The following is an 11,492-nucleotide window of genomic DNA, read 5'->3' on the forward strand; positions in this document are numbered from 1 at the left end:
AGATGGGAAGAGGAAAAATGTGGCACATCCTACAAGCCTTATGTCAGGGCAAGGCTATAGATGGAGGTTGTGAATATTCCTCACTGCAGAGAGCTTGCAAAACCAAACAAAACAATTTAAACTTAATCCCCCACTTACTCTCAAATCTTCAATACAATGAGGAAAGGGCATCTGTAATATGATCACTATTACTTAAGCTTTCAGGCAAATGTTGTGCTTTGTTGTAAATAGTCGTCAAGCAATGGAGATACTTTCATGGGAATAACTGAAGTGTGTGGATAGGAGGCTGTGCGAAGTGTTTGTGGAAGGCTCTTGAGTTAGGAAAAGAGTTACAGCATAAACAAGTTGCACATTGAGGAAAAGAGCTCACTTTTTGCATGGGAAACACAATAAGGTCTGTGGTTCCAGAACAGATGGGAGTAAAGAGGACTTAAGCAACTTTCTGTGTCCATACTCTACACTGCTTCAGGGACTAAGTAAACCAGAAGTAGTGTGACCCGTGGGTGATAAGTTACTCTGAGCCAGCAGTGCTGTGTGGGGCTGGTCCAGCAGTGCCCACTCTGCAGTGTGCCAGCTGCTGTGGGAGCTCCCCAGGTGTTCTGCCAGGAGTCACACCTGACTCAGCAGACACTGGAGGGCTTTATGACGTGTCTTTGCCACACCAGCAACAGCCTGGAAATAGGTGCTCTTCACCTCCTTTGTGATCAAATCCAACATATGAAAAGGTTGCAAGCAAAAGTGATAGAATCATACCTAATTAGACTAATTCATTCTGAACAATTTTCCCCAGTGAGTATGACGACAAAAGAACAGCAAACGCTCTTGTAACAGTGACTTCTATTCATTAATAAACATGTCTTGAATACATGGATGGTTAGAGAAAGAAATCAAGGGAGAAATGAGTGGTCTGATACCAGCACCTTCTTGACATCCTCTGAAATCCTTCTTTCAGTCACCAAAAGTGCAGGGAATGTCTAGCACACTGTAGTGATAGTCTGTTCCAAAACTTTATTGAGACATGTAACCATTTTTAAAAATAGAATAACATCAGTACCTGGCACTTGAAGGAATCTCCTCTGAAATCCAGATACGTCTGACATTTTTGAGTGCAACCAATTCTCCAGACGCTGCTGTTAATAAATTATAGACGATACACACCTACACTTTTCAACAGCAGATTGCAGCAGCTTCCTCTATGCCTATTTTTATTTTCCCTATTTCAAGGTCTACTGTTCTTTGTCGTAGTTACGAATCCCTAAGTAAAAGTAACGAAGTCGAGCAGAATTTAGAATATTAGACAAATTCAGGACAGAAAGATAAAGCAAATCATAGAAGTGAATCAATTAATGAAGCTTAATTTTTACAATGTTTAGAAGCTTGCTGCATAACAAATTATCCCTCATGGTTTACCAGATTGAGGAGTAGGGTCTTCTGTCATGCAAGAATGCGTGACTGTTGTGGTTTAACCCCAGCCAGCAACTAAGCACCACGCAGCCGCTCACTCACCTCCGCCCCGCTCCCCGGTGGGATGGGGGAGAAAATCGGGAAAAGAAGCAAAACCCGTGGGTTGAGATAAGAACGGTTTAATAGAACAGAAAAGAAGAAACGAATAATGATAATGATAACACTAATAAAATGACAACAGCAATAATGAAAGGATTGGAATGTACAAATGATGCGCAGTGCAATTGCTCACCACCCACCAATCGACACCCAGCTAGTCCCCCAGCGGTGATCCCCTCGCCCCCACTCTCCCCAGTTCCTATACTGGATGGGACGTCACACGGTATGGAATACCCCGTTGGCCAGTTTGGGTCAGGTGCCCTGGCTGTGTCCTGTGCCAACTTCTTGTGCCCCTCCAGCTTTCTCGCTGGCTGGGCATGAGAAGCTGAAAAATCCTTGACGGGAGACTAAACATTACTTAGCAACAACTGAAAACATCAGTGTTATCAACATTCTTCTCATACTGAAGTCAAAACATAGCACTGTACCTGCTTCTAGGAAGACAATTAACTCTATCCCAGCTGAAACCAGGACAGTGACTGTTGAATTGCCCTGGGTAATTGAAAAAACAATTTAAATCCAAATTCAGTTCTCTGAATTTGCTGAGTCCCTGACTCATGCATACAGCCACTCTCAGGAGACTTAATACACCCTGTCAGCCGCATGAACTTAAGTGCCTGCAAAGTGAGGAGCAGTAGAGTTCATGGGGCTGTTTTGCCATTTGAGTGAACCTTATGCTCCGAAGCTCTGCTGTGGAGTTATTTAGAGTGGAAAGTTCAAGATAGTTGACTTTTCCTATGAACAGACTCATCTGGCAGCATAGGAGCTCTGTAAGGGCAAGATCCTAGAAGTACTTGCAGTAAGTTGCCTTATTTGTCCATGCAGAGTAACTGCAAATGTATAGCCATTCTGAACTACTTTAGTTCAAAGCCATTTACACAGTAAGAAACAATTGGACATTCTGAAGTTGTAATAATTGATGATACTTTTCTGTAGAAGAATATTCAGTCCCATATTTCAGGGCTAGAACTAATTTTCAACTCTTTGAGAGAAGGTTGAGATCAAAGCTGGTGGAAAATTTCCACACGTCTGCGATCAAAGGGCTCCAGCACACCCCAAGAACTGAATGATAAGTATAGTCAGAAGCAAGACGCTAGGCTAGCAGGACTTTTTGAGCCCAGTGTGGGAGGATCATCTAACAGATATCAATAACCTTAAAGAGAGAGTAGTTACAAAACACCACAAACATGTACTTAATCAGTTTTTAAATGCAGTTTTTCTCCCATTGGTAGAGTTAAAATCTTTCAAATGTGCTTGGAGCTTTGCATTTCGACATGTAAATCCTCAGGCACTGATGAGTTTTGTTTGACACTGTTTATTTAGTTTATTTATCCTCCTCCACTTTAGTGCAGTCCCTGTTAACTTAGCACGTCCCTCTTGAGCTGCTGCAGATCCTTTGGAGAATAAGTGGTAAAAAATTCTGACACAAGAAATAATACTGGCACTTGAATTACATAGCTGTAAATAAAAGTGCTTTGGCCTGTATTCTACAGTCTCATAACTGCAGTCTTACAGGTACATGTTTAACACAGAGGAGAGCTCTGCATGAGCACAGGGATGTGAGAATGGAGATGTGATTCCAGATGCTGAGGCTCAAGTCATCTTGGCAAGTGGCCAATCTGCACTGCTGTTGCCTAACTACACTATGTCATTGCGTGAAACAGCAGCAGCACTTGTACTGCTCTTAATAATTAAGAATTAGTAACAGATCTTAACCAGCCCTGTCTTAAAACTTTATTTTCATAAAGTTCATGGGTAAAGCAAGATTCCATACTGGGTGGACTAGTAACACAATAACAGAAACTTGCCTGTAGGAAGATGAAACTTCATGCTAGAAAAAGCAGGAAGAGAACAATCCTGAAGAAACAGAGTGGGTAGGCTTTTTTGAGACACAGTGTGAATGACATCACATTCATTTACAATATTTTGCTCAAAACTAAAACACTATGTGCATTTAGAATGCTACAGTGATTAAAATTAAAATATAAATACAAAATAAAGAAAAAGATCTTACCAATGAGTGTAATTTCCTTTTTTTTTTTTTTTTTTTTTTTTTCTTTGAATCATAACCCATCAGTATCATCAGAGCTCCAAGAAGAAGGGTCTGAGACTGGACACTATCTTTGGCATAGTCTGTTTGTGTTTCTGTATGCAACAAATCTCCTCAACTGCATGAAGCATCTTCTGCTGTATAAGGAAGAGCTCCACCACATAAACTGCTAGGGATTGTCCACCAACTTGACATAATTCTTACAGTAACAACCTTTGTGTTTAAATGTTAATCACACTTATGTATCCTATGAAGAAGATTTATAATCTCAGCAACAAAAGCGGATACACTGTTAGTACTTTGTGTGCCTTCAATATATCAATAAATTTCTGCTATCTTTTTTGCTTGAAGCACATACAAACCTCATCCCAGTTTGCTTTTATTAAATTAAATTTGTTATTGATAAGAACTTTGTTCCTGCACTTTAAGTTGCCTTTGTTTTCTGAGTACTTAAACAACAGAAATGAAATGTACTGTTCTTCAGGGAAATTCATTAAGCTTCGATTTTTGTGTATTCTGTACTTGTGAACTGAACCAAAAACTAATCTAGAATGATTAAAAATAATTTTTCATTGGAATGTTTTCCTGTATGCTTTCTGTTAATTTAATCATCAAACATATAATGTCAAGCTTTAACTCTGTGTTGTTCAGCAGAGTTACTGTATGAAAAAAATATTTAAAGCAATTAAAAAACTCTGCAGAACAAATATTATGTACATATTCCCTTATAAGATGATCTATTTACAGAAAGATAGAAGATATTGACTTCACAATTAATTTCAGCTTCCCAATGACTAGGGATGTTGATTTCCAACATTTTGATTTAACTGCAAAAGCTCTAGCAAAACACATCACTGGAAATAAGAAATCTCACTCAAATGTTGATTTTACTTCATTTTGTTTCCTTTATTTTGTCTGACAGCAACAACCCAGTCTGTAAGCAAAGGATATATCCAAAGGATACATATTCTTAAACTGAGGCAAGGATTTTGGATGACAGGCTTGTCCTTTCTCTTTTCCTTTCCCTTTTCCCTCCTTAAATATTTTAAATTGGATCCTCATTATTCTTCTATTTTTGTTCTTATGGAAACAAAGCCAAATATGAAGTCTGGGCTTTCAGTGGTAGTGGATTTTCTAGGCCATTGCCAGAAGAGGAAGGCAGAGAGAAAGGGGACATGCTTTTTTCCAACAGAGGCAGACGGTCCAACTCAGTTTCTCACTCTCAGGGACAGGGGCAGAAGGGTCAATAGTGATTCCAAAAGCCCTACACCAGGAAGGACCATGGTGTGAAGCTCTGCATCATGCCCCATGTGTGGCATATACCTCTTACAGCGTCAGCTGTGTCAATGCTCTGTTGATCCGAGATGTGACAGCATAAAATGATGCTGTCTTGAAGCCAAGCGGAGAAGTGAGAACATGGGTCTCTGATGTCCAGTTCTTACCACAAGGGCAGCTGCATGTTAGTAGGATTGCTTGGCCACAGGTCTAGCTATCTCACAGTCAGAAATTCAAAGACAGAGCATGACTGTCTGCCTGTATGAAGGCATGCCCAAACCTTCTGCAGCCATGTATATAGAGCGCTTCAGCATCTCATAACACCACGTTTCCTACTCCATAGCAATAATCGTATTCTTTTTCTGTCACACATATGAGTGGCATGCACTGGAATGTATGTAAAACAATGTTTTGTTTTTACTCTGGAATTGAGTTACTAGATAATTTAATAATTACTTAAAATCTTGCCAAGTCCCAGTGACCTCCAACCTTCAGTGCAACAGTACTGCTTAAGTCAGCTAACCTGAGTGTACAATTCCATTCTCAATGTGTGACCTTAGAGGCACTGACAACCTTGGCAAGACCCAGAGAAAAAAACACAGGCCAGACCAAGGTTCAGACTTAGCTTCTTTCTTTTATTCCCTTGGGCCTGGGCCAACAACTGTCTTTTTAATTTCAGATTCAGAAGAAACTCTGTCCTGCTTTGACCTACATCAGGGATGACCCAGCCTATGCCTCGGCAGACAAAACTGCTATAAACACCTTTGCATGCTTTGGCTGTACAAACTCTCTGCTGTTAAGAACACCTGCTGCCTCAGTAGAAGTCTTTGCATCTTTTTATTGCTAGGTTTGGCAAACATAATGCATATAATGGATTAAGGCACTACGTTACATGCCAGAAAACTGTGTAAGAATTATCTAAAAATAGTGATATCCGAAGATGTATGGTCTCTGCCTTATTATTAGTTTTTAGCACTTCAGTACTAGATGACATTTGTATCTCAAGCTATAATTGATGACTCCTGTAAAGCTAATAATTAAAATAAGCCATATTCACTGCTTCTAAAATGGAGTCTGTTAGATATTTAATTAGGTCTTGTTCATGACCCCTGAAGGGTAAATTTATCCTCCCCAAACTTCCCTGCCACTTATTTGCATTGTTTATTACTTGTATATATTAGTGACAGTTGCATATTAAGCGTTGTCCCAGCTTTAAAAGAAAGATGCTCTGAGGAGTATATTTGGACTCCGTGGAGCTCAGAGTCCAAAAAGAGACAAATTGGTAGGGCAAAATGTATAACCAGTGGGAATTTAATATATACATATGTATGTGTATGTGTATATATGTCAGCTAGTTCAGTGAAGGCTGCAGAACAATGTAATGGACTTTGTTTAAATAAGTGAAAAATGTTTAGAAATATAATTATTTTACTCCTGAGTAAGACTGTTTTTCATTTTTGGTGTTATTGCCTTTAGTATGCATTCAATCCTTAGGGAAAATTGTTGTATCTGAGCTGCTGCATTTTTGTGTGTGCAAGTAATGAACTAGCTTGAATTTGCTGCTGGAGTGAGATTTGTTTTTAATGTGATCTTTAACATGAACAGATCTCCAGTTCTAACTGTATTTTTCAAAGTTTTGAAAATTACAATAAATTAATTTGGAATTTGAAGAAACACAAAGTAGGAAAATGTCCTGGATTTTTGTCCATTAACTTCATATTAGAAGACACTTCTTAAAAGAGTAGTCCTGGAACAGAGCATTTTATTCCCTATCCATTGTCTCACATGGTCTCTGTGCACTCAGTAGCACTTAGTGAACTTCCATTTGCATCTAGTAGCATTAAGATCAAATGAACTTCCATTTCCAAGGCATGCCTCTAATCACATGGGCTGTCCATGTACAGTTAATAAATACATAAACAGAATTGCTTTTCTTTTTTCTCAGTTGCCTGTGCTGCTTTTCTCCCCTGACTGCATCTTCTCCATACCTGGGTGGGACTTTTTCTCCTGGTGCTGCTATTGTTAATAATGTTATTCTGAGCCCTAATGGTTGTCCCTTTTCTGACTATACATGTGACTACTCTTTATTCTCTCTTAGTTGCCACAAATCTTTGATGGCAACCTGTTTCTGCCTTTTGGCTTTGACATGTAATAAAGAAGAAAAGAGAAAAAAAGGTAAGATGATCAGAAAGTGGTCATTATGGTCTGTTTTGATTAGCCACTGCTTTATATCATACAGGCCAAATAGTAATCTCCAAAAATCTCATTTAAAATGTGTCTTGAATGATGCTTTTTGGAACACAGGTCTGGCAAATCTGGCCCATGGTAACTGTGTAGATATCTGTCCTTGCTTAATGGTTATTTTAGTATAAGATCTTACTAAACCTTCTATTGACCATCAAACAAATTTCACTCCAGATTCACAAAGGATGTCAGTCATCTGGTTAAATATGAATCAGCCAAGCCAACATCCAAGCAGAGAGATGCTGAAAGCTAGCTGTTCAGAAATGCCAAGAGAAAACTTGATACCTCAACTAAATGCAGCCCTAAATTGTCTGCATACATGAGAGAGAGACTCACAGCCTGAAAGCCTCTCGCAGACTTAGATCCCTAATGAAACTGTAATGACAACTTCAGAACTGAGAAGTAGAAGTTTAAAATGCTTTAAAAAAACCAAAAACCAAAAAACAACAGAGAGTGACCATTTTATTGTTTTGATCAGGATCAACTGATGTAAAAAACCAATAGATTTTTACAACTGGGTGTACTTTCAATAAATCACCCATTCTGAAACCCAGAGATGCTGCCTTAGATCATGGATGGTAAATCATCTAAGGATCATTTTTTCCTTGTCCCACTTACTCTTCTCCTTAGGCTTACTACTTTCATTGCTATTTCTGTAACCTAATTTTCATTTTTCTCTGAATATGTGAAATTGTTTATGATTTCTATCTTTTCCCATCATGAAAACATTTTCTTTTCTGGAAAGTTCAATATGTAATTGATTCTGGACACAATGTCACTGTGACAAGAATGGTTTGTATACAGCCATACAATATTGGGAGTAACCCATTCATTTTTTTCATCAGTGAGACTCAGGTTAGATTAATTTCTGTAGGGGACTGAGACAACAGGCAAATCGTGAAATGCCTCCACCCAGTCCAGTTCCTAAGGCTGACAAAATTACATAAATCCTCTTCATTGCTCAGGGATTGATCTGATTTGTGATGACAAATGGCCCCATAGCCAGTTAGTGATATGTATGCTAAGTTGAAATAACCTTGAATTTGTGTAGAAAATACTATAATGCTATAAAAGTTCAACACTGATAGGAAGGTATTAAAACATATAATGGAAAATAAAACTTGTCTATGCTTTAAAGTCAAACCTAGAATGATTCTGTGTGTTGTTTTCTGTATGCTGCTGAAGTATTTTTAAACAGAACATTGTTACTATGGACCTCTTGACCTTAACCTCTGCTATATACCTTCATGAATATAATCGCACAAGAAGTCTATATAGACTTCTCCATAAAAACACATTTTAAGTTTGAATCTTAGAAACACCTGCTTGCATCATCTCTACAGACCTCAACCATATCTATTAAAATCTATAGTCGGTCATGTGGTCCTCAATGAACACTGACTCACATCCCAAGTCACAAGGTAAATTAGAATTGTAATTTAATTAAAATTATAAATTTAATATATGCAAGCCTATTATATATGTACTGTTAATTTAAGAAAAAATATGACTGTTTATGTCATAGAACAGTAGAATGCACAGATATTAAGGAACATTAGATCACGTTTTTTGTGTCTATGTGGATAACACTTCTGTTCGACACAATAGGGCATTTTCCAGCCTAACTTCCAATGTCACAGCCGATGAGACATGCATGTATTTCTTTGAAGTTACTCGAAGATGTTCCAGTAGATAACACTGGTAGAAAATATTTTGATTAATTACTCTAACTCCTCCTGTGCCACTGCTTTGTAGTCTTTTATTTACTCAAAACACAATTTAATAAATCTATGTGTCTATATGAAAACCCGTATTATATAGCTGGCAAAGGAAATCCTTACAAAAACCTCCCTACCATAAGCAGTATGACATAATTAGCTATAAATGAAATTTTCTCCAGCACAAAGTTAAAAGCACTTTCTTGTTATTCCTAAAGCTTTAGGCGACATCAGTACAACTCTTGCTGACTTATGTTGCCTGACTGTTTCCTCATGTATCTCAGACTCTCAGCTGTTATTCAGCCTTGGTATTACATCAGTGCTCAAACTCAGGGTGTAATTTCAAGCTCAGAACCCCTACTTTCACAGAGGCAAAAGTATAGCTAATTAGCAATAACTTCCTGGTGAACAGGAGCACACGCCCTGCCTGAACCAGGAACTCAAAAGAATCTGGGCATCAGGAGCAACTGCAGCTCACAATGTTTTGCCACTTCCTCTAGCAGGAACGAAGTGCTTGGTACTATCTTCCTCCCAAAAGTGGTGGTGACTTTTCAGCCAGCCTTATTTTGTAGGACCGATGGAATACAGTTGCCTACAAATACAAATGCTTCTGACTCTCCATGTGAGAAATTCTGCACGTGAGTGGAAATTTCTTAACTGGTTACAGACAAACCACTTCAAACACTGCGCATTATGTGGTTCAGGCCTTTTAACCTTTCATAGAATCATAGTATAATGTAGGTTGGAAAAGACCCTTAAGATCATTGAGTCCAATCATAAACCTTACACTACCAAGTCATGTCCCTAAGCGCCACATCTACACAACTTTTAAACACCTCCAGGGATGGTGACTCCACCACTTCCCTGGGCAGCCTGTTGAGTGCTTGCCAACCCTTTTGGTGAGAGAATTTTTTGTAACATCCGATCTAAACCTCCCCTGGTGCAATTTGGGGCCATTTCCTCTCATCCTATTGCTTGTTACTTGGGAGAAGAGACCAGCACCCACCTCGCTACAACCCCCTTTCAGGTAGTTGTAGAGAGCGATAAGGTCTCCCCTCAGCCTCCTTTTCTCCAGACTGAACAGCCCCAGCTCCCTCAGCCGCTCCTCATAAGACTTGTGCTCCAGGCCCCTCACCAACTTGGTTGCCCTTCTCTGGACACGCTCCAGCACCTCAATGTCCTTCCTGGAGTGAGGGGCCCAAAACTGAAGACAGTATTCGAGGTGCGGCCTCACCAGTGCTGAGTACAGGGGGAGGATCACTCCCCTAGTCCTCTTTCCTTTTTGAAATCCAAGTCAGAAACATCATGTTCCCAAACCTTGAAACACTGTTGCCGCTCATAGGTGAATCCATTTAGTTTGCCAATTGGCATCATTTGACAGTGTTTTCCATACAATATTCCTCATGAAACTGTAACAGGAACATTGGCATTTTGCATTATGCTTCCCATCCACAACAAGATGCAAGATATCTTTTAACTGGAACTGGTTCTGTTCTGCCACATGAACTGTGTGTCCCGTTAACTGTACATTCATGCTTTTTGGGTATTTTGAACATTATTCCATTCCAGGTTTCTGCTCATACGTATTTTATTTGTATTTCACATTACAGTCTCTTCAGTATAACAGCCTGCACCTTACAAGGGGAATAATTTTGCTATTCCTCTGGCCATCATGCTAACTTCCCAATGCCTCTGTTCTATATGTCAGTCTTCACTGATGCTTGCTACATTTCTGGGTCATTAATGAAGATGTAAGCTAAAACTTGACATAATATTGATTTTCTCGGTGATTTGCTTGAAATGTGTCCAACCTGATTCATTGACAGTTCATGTTTTTCTTGTTTACTTTTAAAAAATAATGAAAAATCATTTTTCTTCCTTTCTAGTTAGAAAAGTAACTTGTTTGTTACAGTAAGTCCAGTATGCTAGAGCCAAGGATGTGTGATTCATTTCCCCAGCAGATGTTTATATTTAGTAGCCATAAGAACAGATCTCCTCCATAAAAATAAATGGCATAAACTGTAAGCTAGTCTGTCTTTCTGGTGTACAAACTACTTCAAAATGGGATGCAAACACCACCAGAATTCTTGGACATTCTCTTCCTGCCTCCAGGTCCAAAGATATCTCCACCTCCACCCCTGCCAACAGTCATGGAGCCCAAGTAAGTTACATTTGGAGGCTCTTGTTATAATGGCCTGATCTCCACCAACACAACGGAAATGTCTGAATAACCTACAGTAGTATTCCTGAGCTCTAACAGTGAATTATTTATTATTGAAGCAAAACACAGTGAGTAGGGTGGGTAACATATAACTTAACAGATGCTCTCTTTTTAGCACCCTGTGGTATGTTGTCTAGTCCTGTAACACAGCTAAAAAGAACTTTGATAAATTAGTACTTTTCCAGGACATAGATTTTGTGAGACCTTCACACTGAACCCAATAAATCTCCATAAAAACCTAGTACACTTTCACTTGCTCTGTAGACTTTGATATTAACTGACTTCAACAAAAGTCAGCTTTTCCTGAATCTATTTGTTTTTCTGCAAACTAGGATACTAATTACCTCTTAATAACCCGTAGGTTTTCTATTTTAAAAATCAATTATTTGTTTATTTAACATTAAAGTTTGCTTTTTTTTCT

This window comes from Aquila chrysaetos, chromosome Z (assembly GCF_900496995.4).
Source record: "Aquila chrysaetos chrysaetos chromosome Z, bAquChr1.4, whole genome shotgun sequence".
NCBI classification, from domain to species: domain Eukaryota; kingdom Metazoa; phylum Chordata; class Aves; order Accipitriformes; family Accipitridae; genus Aquila; species Aquila chrysaetos.